Source organism: Lissotriton helveticus, chromosome 2_1, assembly GCF_964261635.1.
Source record: "Lissotriton helveticus chromosome 2_1, aLisHel1.1, whole genome shotgun sequence".
Classification (NCBI taxonomy): domain Eukaryota; kingdom Metazoa; phylum Chordata; class Amphibia; order Caudata; family Salamandridae; genus Lissotriton; species Lissotriton helveticus.
Genome location: NC_136059.1, coordinates 537,399,704 through 537,413,276, shown reverse-complemented (window position 1 = coordinate 537,413,276; position 13,573 = coordinate 537,399,704).

Genomic DNA, 13,573 nt, shown 5'->3' with positions numbered 1-13,573 from the left:
GAATTTGGGATCTAGCAAAAGGGCATTATTAAAACGCCATCTCTTAGGACCAACATGTTTAGGAAGTATGTCAATATGAGCTACGGTAGGAGCATGGTCCGAGAGTAAAATAGGACCAATGTCAGCAATAGTAAGAGTTTGGGCAATATTGTGAGTAACACAAATATAATCAATCCGGGACTGGGAATGATGACAAGGGGAATAAAAAGTAAATTCTCTCGCTGTTGGATTACACAAGCGCCATGCGTCAATAAGCTTATGTTGAGATATAGCTTGGGTAAAGAGTTTGTGAGATTTATTTGGAACATAGGGAGTCTTGGAATTCCGGTCGAGGAAAGGATCCAGGGGTTGGTTAGAATCACCAGCTAAGATGAAATTGTCATCATCAAATCTGGTGATAAGGTGGGAAAAGTCATGCCAAAAAGCTGGATCACCACCAGTGGGAGCATAAACATTAAGAAGGGAAATTGGAACACCCTTTAAAGACAGTTTAACATATACCCATCGACCTTCAACATCTGATTCCTGAGCAATTAGGGAATGGGTAAGGGTTTTACGACAAAGTATAGCTACCCCATTTCGTTTACCGTCACCTTGGGAGTAATAAGCCTCACCCACCCATCCTCTTTTGAGTTTAGCCGATTCTACATCAGATAGATGAGTTTCTTGTAAAAATGCAACATCTACGTTTAATCTGGCTAGATGGGTTAAGATTCGTTGCCTCTTAATCGGAGAATTAATGCCCTTAACATTCCATGTAATTATTTTTAATGACATAATACATAAAATAGAAGAAAAAGAAGAGCAGTAGTGACGTAAGAAGAAGAGCTCATGAAAGAAAAAGAGCAAAAAAGAGAGAATTGATCATAAATGCATGAAAGAGAGAAAAGAAGGAAAAGGAAAAAGGAGTGGAGTATAAAGGAGAAAGAAAGAGGAAGACAGAAGTGAGAAGAAAAAGAAGATGCAAAGAGAGAAAAGCAAATGTTAGGAGATAAAACAGTAGTAGCCGTAGACGCAAGAAAGAAACATGTAGAGACATGAGAACACGAAACAAAATCTTGAGGGTTAAGAAGGAGAAGGAAGTAGAGTATAGGAGACACCTTTAAGCATGGAAGAAATACGAGAACCAGGGAAAAGGGGACAAAGGGGAAAATAAACATGAGGAACAAGTAGAAAAACTGTACTTACGAGAGGAAGAAGGGGCAAAATCAGGAAGAGGATCAAACGAGAAGAAGAGGAGGGGGGTAGAGCCAACTAGAGGAGGTCGGGCGAAGGGGTCAACGAACCACCCAACCAAGGGGAGGACACGGAACGCGATATGTAACCTGTGGACAAAGAAAAAAACATTAGGAAACTGAACCACTGGACAAACCAAAGAGAATGTAAATGTAAGTAGAAAAGTAGGGCAAGAAGGGAATATATGAAGGAAAAAGGGAATGAATATAGAAACATATAGGAATAAAAATCACAACTGCCAAACACGGAAAGTAAATGAAGAGGAGAACAACAGTAAATATCAACCATCAAAAGAGAGAGAAGATGCAAAAATCATGGAAGGAAAGAGGAGGATGGACCAGAGAGGTCCATATCAGCTGCTTGACAAGAGTTCAGAAAGCTCTGGAGACGAACTGGATCCTCGTAGGTTGTCGTTTTGTTGTTGTAGGTAACCCTGAAAAAAACACGGGTGGAATAGACCATATCTGGCACCAATGGAGCGAAGAGCGGGTCTCATATCCAGAAAGGCCTTGCGTCGAGTCGCCGTGGCTCTTGCGTAATCCTGTGCAAAGAACAAGGAAGATCCTGACCAGGTTAAAACGAGGAGAGGCTCTAGCTGCTGAAAGAACCTTTAGTAAGTCGGTGTATTCCAGAAAATACATGATGACGCCTCTTGGTTTCAAAGAAGTGGAGGAAGGAGAAGGAGCTCTTCCAAGTCTGTGGGCCCGTTGTATGTTAAGAACAGTACCTTCCGGCAGGTGCAAGAGGGTGGGAAGAAAGGATTTGAAAAAAGCAACTGGGTCAGACCCCTCGCATCCCTCCACCAGGCCGTAAATACGTAGGTTGTTGCGTCTATTTCTATTTTCAAGCTCCTCCACTTGCTTTTGAAGAGATGCAACCTGTGAATGCAAGTGGGAGACTTTGGACGACGATTCCTGAAGAGAAGAGACGCTGCGCTCCACAGACGTGACTCTCGCATCCATTTGAGACCAATTGTCAGTTAGAACCTGTAGTTTGGCGTTAGTTTCTTCTATAAAAGGACGTAATGCCCTTATCTCCTCCAGCAACAGTTCCATGGATATGGCAGAGACAGGATTAGATGGAGAAGGGGGGTCCTTTTTCAGCCGTTTGGTGGTACCCTTCCCTACAGCCTGCGCAGATTGCTACATTGAGGACTGTGGCGGGAGGGCAGAAGATGACTGAGAAACTTCTAACTGAGCAAGGGCCGAGAACACCTTGGAATTTTTGATGAAAATATGCTGCTGAGGTTTAGTGACGCCGTTCGGCGTGAGCTTACCCATGGAAATTAGCCAGAAAAAAGAAAAGCAGCCAAATAGGAAATGCGCAGAAATCCCATGTACTGCAAAGCAACTTGTTGAGGACAATGCTGTAAAGGAAAAAAAAAAGAGTCTCTAATGTATGAAGTAAAATAGGGTAAACTAGCAGCTATAAAAGGAAAAGTCCAGTAGAAAAGCACAGTTCACAAAATGGCCGTCATCTTCAGAACCTGAGGAGGCTTAAGGCAGTATTAAACACCACCCAAAAAAAGCAGGCACAGTCAAGAGGTAAAACAGGTCAGCAAGAAAGGAAACATGGCTCAGCAAACATTGGGAGCGTCTTTGGGCAGAAGAGTAGCCGTCAAGCTGAACTGCGCATACCTGGAGACAGCCTCGATAATTTGCGGCAATTCGCGGGAGCAAAATGGCGGCCGCGACTACGTGAGAGCCGCGGCCGGAGCTTCAGGAGGCAAAATAGACAGCAACGGAGACGCTCTGGGAGCCACACAGGTAGGCACTACATGGCCGCCGGTCTCCACCGCAAAAGCGCGAACCGCTGGTACCCCTCAGCGGGACCGGAGCGCTAACAGCTATGCCGCCATCCGCTGCGGGCGCTAGCCACGCCCCCCCCTCAGTCAGTCTCTTATCACGATGATAAATCAGTATCATTACTGCAGTTATTCATAGCAGAATCCGGTATCCTGTCCGTAGACAGGATTTACCATTCATTCATGTACTGATGTTTGTTTCCTGATAGCCATGCAGTAGTTTGCCATTCAGCCAGTTCTTCATGTCAAGGAAACCAAGCAGCTCAGGCACTGCCACGCCTCACTGCACTCGGAATTTTATCCATGGACACATGCTACCAAGCATGAGAGGCCTCGTCTCGATTTTCTGCCAGTTCAGCATCACACTGTCCACCGAGTCCTTTTTAGGTTTCGACCTGGCGAGACCCAGGGCGAAATCTTATGTCTTACACTGTGTGCTTTAGTTCAGCCTCTCTCTTCCATTGGCTAGCTCCATAAATGGAGGCTAGCCATTGGAAGAGAGAACTGTCCGTCATTTCCCGAGGCGATTGGTGGGCGTTCCCGCCGATTCTTTCCCTCTCCAGAACGTCATGAAGACGTGGCCACTGTGGGCGTGTACTTTTTTTTTTTATCACCGATGTTTGTGTTCATTGTCCGTCTTGTCCCTGTCCCGCTGGCTGTTTCCTGATCACCCTCCTGCTGTCCGTGAGCCTGCCCGCCCCCCTCCCGCTGTCCGCGAGCCTGCCCGCCCCCCCTCCCGCTTGTCCGTGAGCCTGCCCGCCCCCCTCCCGCTGTCCGTGAGCCTGCCTGCCCCCTCCGCTGTCCGTGAGCCTGCCCGCCCCCCTCCCGCTGTCCGTGAGCCTGCCCGCCCCCCCCCCCTCCCACTGTCCGTGAGCCTGCCGGCGGGAATGGCCTTGTTAAAAAGCGCCATGAAGCAGGGCTGGACAATCTGCTTGTGTGTGACAGCGGACAGTCCAGTGTGAGACCTCAGGGTAGGATCGTGTCTGCAGAGATGGTCCACCCTGGTGTCGTGTTTGTAGAGGATAGCGCCCTGTTTGAGGCTACCTCTGCTGTTAGCATCTTCACATAGCGCCAAGAGGGTCCATGTCACGTCTGACACCTTCCGCCAGTCCTGGCTTTTATCCAGCGGAGTATTGAATGCAGTGATATCTAAATATCTACTTGTAATCTTTAAAATAACACCACACGTCCCACAATGCAAAGCGTGATTAGCTAAAAAGCCAGAAGTGTCCGATGCGACACGGGAACACTTGACAGTGATGCAGATAAGATGGTGATTATCTGTGCATTGAGCCTGCCTGTGTGCAGTGCCCTGGGGGCAACGTTCACATCACGCGCGTGGCCCATAATAATCATCATGTATACACTGCACACGTGATGGTTTCAGTGCTCTGAAGCAATAGGTGTTATTGGACCTAAAAACAGTGCCCCTGTTTGTATACATCTTGACTCCCCCTGAGAACCCTCTGCTGAGCCCCTCTTCTGTCTACAGCGCCTGGAAAATCCCAGATGAAGGCACTTCACAAATCGATGTCATTTAAAGCGAGACTTTGTTAACCAAAGATGGGCTGAGGGATAAACATCTTTGATAAAGAGGTGGTGGAGGGAAGCGGAGACGCGCACACTCGGATGCCGTAATCCAGACTTGAGGATTAAGGAAACAGATGCAAATCTGGGTTTTAGGATTGCCGAAGGCGTACAAAGGATTGGGAGGCAATCCCCCCACCTCCCCCCCACCCTCCAGGATCAATACCAGCCGTACTATCTGCCCTTCCAGGGGGCAGTTGTACCCAAGGGCCCTTTGTGTGCCCAATCCGCATAATTACCAGTTGGCCCCGTGCAAGCAAAGTGGTTTTGGCTAAAAAGGGAGCACCGGCTGAAGAGGCCACGCATGAAATGGGACCACATGACGGCTGTGGGAACAAACAATGACATCTCGATGTATAAACACGAAGTCACTGCAATCTGGGATTTGGGCTGGCCAGCTGTGTTCAAAGGATGAACACAGGATGAAGGTTGTAGATTGTAGAGGTAAACGTGCATCAAAACCTCCCTGCCCGCTTGTTGGCGATACTCGGGTGAGGATGTGGTTAATTCCATGTCACACTCCGAAACATCCCCTTTTCATTAGCTTATATTAGATTCGCACATTGCCTCAATTCTTTGGTTGATACATTTCTACCTGCACCCATTCTAGGACACTGGTGCATACTAATGATGGTTTTGTATTGCGGGGTCCATAAAAAGCCCCTAAGCTTTTTCTATGGACACTTGAGTATCTATTCAGATTATTCATGGTTGGGTGTGAGTTTATTGTGTAGCAAAGTGTGCAATGTTGGTTGCCGCACTGGGGATTCTTAGGTGCCCTCCAGTGTCTCGAACTTGGCTTGTATCATCTCTTGTGCATGAAAGTGATGCACGAAAAGATTTGGAGAAGGTTGCAACCTGCGGGGAAAAATAACTCCCCCGATGATTATTATGAATGAAGAAGTTTGAAAGAGCTAAGGGTATTTTTGATCAGTGATTTCTCCTGTGGGGGTAGATTCAGATCGAAGGAAGAACAGACTTGAGCTATAGTGACAGTCACATAGCGCAACACACAAACACTTATGTACAGCTCTGTGCACTAGTTGCTCTAGCTACATAGTCATCGTGGTTTGCCTCTAAAGTAAATTGAAAAGAAGATGGAAGTAAATAGTTAGTCATTTCATAAGGGAGTAATTACACATAATTTGAAGAGAAAAACTAAAGTAGCTACCACATTGGAACAACTGATAAAAAACCGATTTTTAATGTGTTTTTTTGGAGTGCTTTCTAGCTGGTCACAAAAAGCATATGCTTGAGTTGAAGTCTTTTGATGTGGGAGTTAAATAATATAATGCTTTATTCATTTGATCTGATCACAATATGCATTGGAGAGTAAATAGTCCATAAATTGGCACACACAGCAAATGTTGCTTCAGAGTTAATTAAAAGATGGCTTTAGATAAATAAATGTATGTGGTCTCTGAAAACTAGAAACTTGATTCACTGAAAGAAAGCTGAATTTCATGTTATTGATTTTATCCGCCACACAAAACATTCTGCTTTTTGCAGGAAGAAGAGTTCATATTTATATTTTTGGGCTGTTTTTTCCATCAGTGGCTGCATAGTCAGCACCATGATACTCCGAGGGTTGGCAGTGCCCTTTATAAATTTCAATAATAATATTGAGCCGGACCTCATTTGACTTCAAGCTTTTTCTGGTGAACGTATGCGATAAAAGCTTTTTCTCATGAACGTATGCTACTTATCAACACCACCCATTTTCCCATTTCTCTCCTTACAGCTGAACACTATCTACTCTGTTTAGACCCTTTAAGGTCTTCTGAAACTTATGTTTACTTGTAAATTGAGGCATGAATATTCATCTGTTGTGTGCTTTAAGCTTATAATTCTTATTGTTGTCACTGCAAACACGCAATAAATAATGGGGTTCGGGAAGTTTTATGGAGCTCATAAAGTGTGATACTGCAGCCTCTGTTTACAAAAGAGATCACATTGAGAGCGCTATGAAAGTGGAGGTCCAGCACATATAAAAAAAAGTAATATTCATTGATATTTTCAGTTAAAGCTTCAATGCAGGATTGCCTGAACTATATCTGCTATTACACCATTAATCTCCAATTTTCGGATGGCTAACTCTTCCTCCAGGTTCCTCTCCTCATGAAACTTATGTCAGACGGAATCCAGAAAAGTTGAAATAGTTCTCCTGCACTTGTATGTGATGCCATGGCCCCAACTCGGCCCCAGTGCCTTCACATATGTGACTTGAGGAGGACACATATATGACGTTACCCCAGAGCTCTCATGCCATTTCCTTTTTTTCATGCTGTTTGACATGGCTCCGCTGTTGATCCTTGTTGAAATTAGTTCACAAAACGTGCTTTGCACTGCTTTCAGGGCAGTGTCCCTAATAAGGAGGTCAGGCAGTAAAATATGTTGGTCTGTCCTCTCTTGAACGTCCTCTCTGGGCCTTCTACTGCTCTTGGGGTTTTGATTGTGCATACATCTTCAGGTCTGCTTCCAACCATGGCCCGGAGAGATGTTCTTTCACTTCTAGAGACTGCAATAACAGATTCTGCAGTTCATCTTGTCCTGATATGAGAGAGGTTCAATCATAGGACAGGTTCGTTGGTGAATGGGTAAATTCCCCTTCATCTGACCTAAAAGTCCTCAGAAATGTCTGCTGCTTGGTTCCCCTTCGGCTCTCTGCCCTGTGGTGCTGGATCAGCTGCAAACTTTTCTGGCCCCATGGGCTGACATAATCTGCCCCGCCCCCAGCTCCTTAAAACCCGAGAATGCATTCTGGACCTTTGACAATGCCTACGTCGGAGGCCTTTACTCCAGGGTTGGTGAACTCTGGTGAGACTACCAACACTGTCCTGACTTCAACAGCCTCTGGTTTGCCACTGAAGGCCTTGCTTTTTGTTTCAACGCTTATGCCCTGTCATCTACAATGTCCATTCCATTTATGTCTTACACTGTGTGCTTTAGTTCAGCCTCTCTCTTCCATTGGCTAGCTCCATAAATGGAGGCTAGCCATTGGAAGCGAGAACTGTCCGTCATTTCCCGAGGCGATTGGTGGGCGTTCCCGCCGATTCTTTCCCTCTCCACAACGTCATGAAGACGTGGCCACTGTGGGCGTGCACTTTTTTTTTTTTACCACCGATGTTTGTGTTCATTGTCCGTCTTGTCCCTGTCCCGCTGGCTGTTTCCTGATCACCCTCCCGCTGTCCGTGTGCCTGCCCGCCCCCTCCCGCTGTCCGTGTGCCTGCCCTCCCCCCTCCCGCTGTCCGTGTGCCTGCCTGCCCCCCTCCCGCTGTCCGTGAGCCTGCCCGCCCCCCTCCCACTGTCCGTGTGCCTGCCCGCCCCCCTCCCGCTGTCCGTGTGCCTACCCGCCCCCTCCCGCTGTCCGTGTGCCTACCCGCCCCCCTCCCGCTGTCCGTGTGCCTGTGGGGTCACCATCATTTATTGTGGGTCTAGAGAATCACTTTGGAGTAACTCACATTTTTTACTTTGTATGACTGTGACAGTATGAGTTTGTCAGCCCTTGTCTCGTGGGTCGCAAAGGTTGGGGTAGTAGTAATTAGTTATACTCTTCGCTTGCGGCAGCACCCTGCCGTAGCTTTGTGTATTTTGTCTTTATTCCTCATTTTCGATTCAATTTCCTTTGATGTTGTCACTTGAGTAGCATAGAAACAGGAACGTATTATGTGCTTTTTTCGAGTGTTTAGGGCAGAATGCGCTGATAGTCTGTTTTCCACCTTCCCGAGTATTTGAATACTTTGTGAAGGGCAGAGACTAGTCGCTGGCTGTTTCCTGATCACCCTCCTGCTGTCCGTGTGCCTGCCCGCCCCCTCCCGCTGTCGGTGTGCCTGCCCGCCCCCCTCCCGCTGTCCGTGAGCCTGCCCGCCCCCCTCCCGCTGTCCGTGTGCCTGCCCGCCCCCCTCCCGCTGTCCGTGTGCCTGCCCGCCCCCCACCCGCTGTCCGTGTGCCTGCCTGAAATTAGATGTATTTCAATTAGGAAACACCATCACCCATGAGATGGATACCCACCACCACAGCCCTCTCTCTGCAAGGCCGGTCTCCTTGTTAAGCCAGTAACAGGGGTTATTGGGAATATAAGGAAAGCGGGAATACCGCACCTCTACTGTTTCCCATTAGGACACTTCCTCCATTAAAAGTAAGTGAAGGTCACGGGCAGGAAAGCGGTGGAAAACGCAAAATGATTACAGCATTCATGTGATAACTCTCATTTGGCACGATCCACTCAGAGTCTCTTTCGAAGTGCAGTGGTACTCCCACATCTGGAAATGACACTGGTATCCACAGTAACAATAATTCTAGGTGCAGGAATACTGCATCCGTGTTTCTGCCACTCTCATGATGAGGGCCAAAGTCTGGACACTGCATGTGTCTGTGTCAGTTACTGCACAAGGCGATCCTTTAATGGCATTGTGTCTCTTAATGCATGTATTTGTGTCAACGACTTTGTGTGCGCTCTTTAGCTGGTCATTTTTTAATTCAAAAGCTTTCTTTACAGTGTGCAGCTGCCTGCAAATGTGTGCTCATTACAGAGCGTTGGTGCACAGTCCTCAACTTATTTTCTGCTCTGTGTGTGTTAGGGCTCTGTGTGTGTTGGGGCTCTGTGTGTGTTGGGGCTCTGTCTGTGTATGCCAAGCATAAATACGGCATCTATTCTCTGCAGCTGGCAGCATCTCATTCACAGTCATGGAAATAATAGGGCAGGTAGGAACAGGGCGGCGTCCAAGATGGCGGAGTGAGGACGCTGTGGAGTGGCAGTCAAGCTGGAGGCTCCCTACTCACCTTAATGACGGCTATTTTGCAAGCAAGGAGATGCTCTTCTTAGCGCTCCCCGAGTAAAAAACGCTATCGGAATAAAAAGGACACGAGCGCTTGAACAGGAGAAAAAACAGGAGAGAAACTCACCCATAATTCAACACCGGCTATCGGCGGCTTTCAACCTCCGGTTACTTTTCCTTCTACCAAGTTCTACCAAGCTGGTACGGCGGATGCTGTGGCTGCTCCGGAACCCTCTGTGGATCGCTCAGCACGCGATCCCACGGTTGGCTAGTGTGTCGGTGCTCGGCTGGTCTGGGATGCGGCCACGGTGGGGATTGGTGTTGGGGCCGCCGCTGCTGCCTGTCTCGGCTGCTACGACTCCCCTTACAGGAATTATGGAGCGAGGGTCCCGAGGGGGGATGGCACCGAAGAACGTGCCTAGGATCTCCCACGCCAACAAGAATGCAGTGGGGGTAGTGGCGGCTTCTCCCCCCGTGCTTACAGCGGCTATTTTGACTAAGACTACCACTGACTCTGCTACCGCCACAAGTATGCCGATTGTCTCGCCTGGAAGAGCCGACCCACTGCCTGCGGGTAAGCAAGTGCTCCGACCTCCTGTACTGATAATTTCAAATTTTTCTAGTAGCAAAGACATTACAAAGAACGGGATTTCAGGGTCCTCTAAAGGCGGCATTGGGATTATTGGAAGTAACATAGCGGATACAGTTGCAGTTGCAGCTTATGGAAGTAACAATGTTGCCGCTCCCGCTGAGCCAACAGTGTCCTTGGTGGTTGACATTGCTGATACTGATGACACTGTAATTTGCGAGACGGAGGGGGGCTCGGATAAAATCAATGGTATATTTTTCGTAGAGTCGGGGTCGGTGTTGGAAACAACTCTTCTGGAGCTCATAAATTCTGTCAACTCAGAGTCAGGTAACTCCTCAATGAGGGTGCCAGATAAAATAATAACACCTATTTCGGGTGGTAGTGACTTACCTGCTGTTCGTGTCTTTGCTGTGGGTGACGAGGAGGAGGCAGGTGATGATGGTTCTAACGAGGAGTATGAGGAGGTTGTTGATGAAGAGCTCACCAATCCCTCCGCAGACACAGTTACATTTTTGGCGAACAGAAGGGATAAGGCTAAACTCAAGTCAAAAACTAAAAATAAGAGAGGGTAAGCACTCACTACTGCTAACATGCCGGCAATAATCACCACCTCTGCCCCCAGGAAGATTCTTATCGAAAAGAGCCCTCTCAGAAAATGGATACAGGCAAAGGGACTTGTGAAAAACATGACTTTGCGACTTTCTGGTACCAGCCCTACGGATCTTGATCCCATGAGAGACTGTCCTGCTCCATTGGAGGGTCCTTCCCTCAACGATAATGTTAACACTCTCCGAATGCCTTCCATAAACACTATTTCACCAACACCATTGCCCGAGTTACTTTTAGCACCTGTTGGTTCCGATCTGACCCTCACCACTGTGAAGTTAAACCCTCATATCTGCATATAATTACGCCTGTACTTCAGAGATAATCAAATTATAATCCAGTGTAACCCTTTCTCAGACATTGCAAACATTTAGAGCTCGAACAAAATAATTACGCGCCATTTTCATTGCCGTAATGCGTTTCAAAAACACACGGAGAATCCGTGGTAAACCATAATAAACTAATTTGAAAAAGAGGAACCGAGTGTTCCTGTCATCCTGGTTATACATTACTATAAGTGAACTTACTTGAAAGCGGAATAATACATCTCCGAGTATATACTCGACAAGTCACTTGCATCTAGAGACCTGCGGGCAGTGGTGCCGGTTAAGCTATCATTAATAAAGATAAACAAAGGACTATGGTTCCATCGGGAAAAGTAGGTGCCTTATTGGAACGGTAAACAAAAAACCCTCACAGTGTACTAACGAATATAACCGGTCAACACTATAATCGAATTAAATTTAAATAATAAAAAATGAAAATAAATTCATGTTAGGATAAGCGTGAAAGAACATTATCTCAAAGTTGATTAGCAGAGAACATTCTTGTTCAGATCAATCAATGGCATACATAGAAAGTACAATATCAATGAGGTAGTTCTATAGGTAACAGCTAAATTCGACCCTATCATTCATCCCGTTGGGCTTAAGAGTATCAAGTTTGTAAATCCAAAAGTTTTCACGTTTCAAGAGGAGCTTGTTATTGTCAACTCCCTCTTGTTTTGCAACTGACTCAAAATTAAAAACCTCAATTGGCTGATGTTATGTGAAGCTTCTTGAAAATGTGTAGCTACTGTGGATTTAGTGGATTTGTTACGAATATTGGACTTATGTTCATTTAGGCGAACCTTCATTTTCCTTTCAGTTTTACCCACATATCCTTGACCACAAGGACATTTCAAGAGATAAACGATGTTGGAACTGTCACATGTTGCCGTTAATCTCAATTTTATGTTGAATCCTTTACTTGGATGAGTCATGGTGTTTCCTTTTATTATGCAGTTACAATGACTGCAGTTCAAGCAAGGCAATGTTCCTCTGAAGTTTTGGGTTGTGCTTACTTCTCTAGTTTTAATTAAACTGCCTAAGTTCGGAGCACGTTGATAAGCAAAGAGTGGAAAGTCAATGAACATGTTATTAAAATCTTGTTCTTGGGATAACAAAATCCAGTGTTTTTTCACAATTTTTTTTTAAAGATGTTACTTTTGGTAGTGTATTTTGACACCACAACCATCTTGGTAGTTTCTTTTTCCTTCAGTGTTTTTTGAAGAAGTTCTCTTCTGCTTTTAGTTGCACAACGTGTTTGTGCTTCCTCCAAAATTTTCGTAGGGTATTCTCTTTCTTTGAATCTTGTAGCCATTTCTTGAATTCTGATTTCGGATATATTTACAGGGGAAACTATTCGCAACCCTAAGCATTTGAGAATATGGCAAATGTTTTATAAGAGTATCCGGGTGGAAACTCTTATGGTGAAGAAGATTGTTACAATCAGTGGCTTTCCTGTAAATGTCAGTTTCAAACCCAGAGTGTGTTCTTGATATCTGCACATCCAAAAATGGGATTCTTTCTTTGTTTATCTCTGAGGTAAATTGAATTTGCTCATCTTTAGAATTGAGAATATCAATTGCATCCAGTAATGTTTCTTCAGTTCCAGTCCAAATGATGAACATATCATCAATATATCGTAGTATCAGTCTCGCTTGTGATTTTCAGGGTTCTTGGTTCAATATGTGTTCTGTCTCGAAAGATTCCATAAAGATATTAGCATACCCTGGGGCTGCTGAATTTCCCATGGCTGTCCCTGTTTGTTGAAGGTAAAATTGATTTTTCCAACGAAAATAACTGTGATATAGAGTAAAATAAAGAAGTTCCATAAGAAACACTTTGAATTGTTCTTCAAGTTCAGTTTCCAAGAGGGCACATTCAATGGCATCTATGCCTTTTTGATGAGGTATCGACGTGTATAAGGATTTGACATCCATACTGCACATTATTATTTGTTCTTCAGGAGTAATGTTAGTTTGTTCAAGAATCTCAAGAAAGTGGGTTGTGTCTCTGACATAAGTCCTCATTCTCATCACGCAGGGTTGTAGATATCGATCAAGGAGTTGTCCAATGGGTTGGTGAATGCTACCCACTGTGGAGACAATGGGTCGAAAAGGTGTTTTTTTTAGAGACTTATGTACCTTAGGTAACCTGTATATTGTCGGGCTTCTCGGGTTACTCGTAGTCAAGAATTTTTTTGTTCTCTCATTTATAGTTCCATTTTCATATGCTGCATTGATCAATGTTTGCAACTGTTTAGAAAACAGTTCCGTTGGATTATTATCCAGTGGTAGATAGATGGTTTTATCATTTAAATGGGCTTCTACTTCTTGTTCATAGTGAGAAGTTTTCAAAATAACAATTACTCCACCTTTATCCGCCTTCTGGCAAGTTAGCTCCGGATTTTTGGAAATGTTTTGAAGAGCATCTTTTTGTTTATTTGTTGGATTATGTTTTCTGCTTCTCTTATCGAGTCCCAATTTAGATATATCTAGTTTAACTAGATTTTCAAAAGTATCTAGGGTTTTGTGTGAGATTGGAGCGATGTATGTGCTATGAGGTGATAGCCCCAATAGTTGATCTTCTTTTGTCTCTTGTTATCAGTTACTACGTTGTCAAAAAAATGACGCAAGCGGAGTTTTCTCAT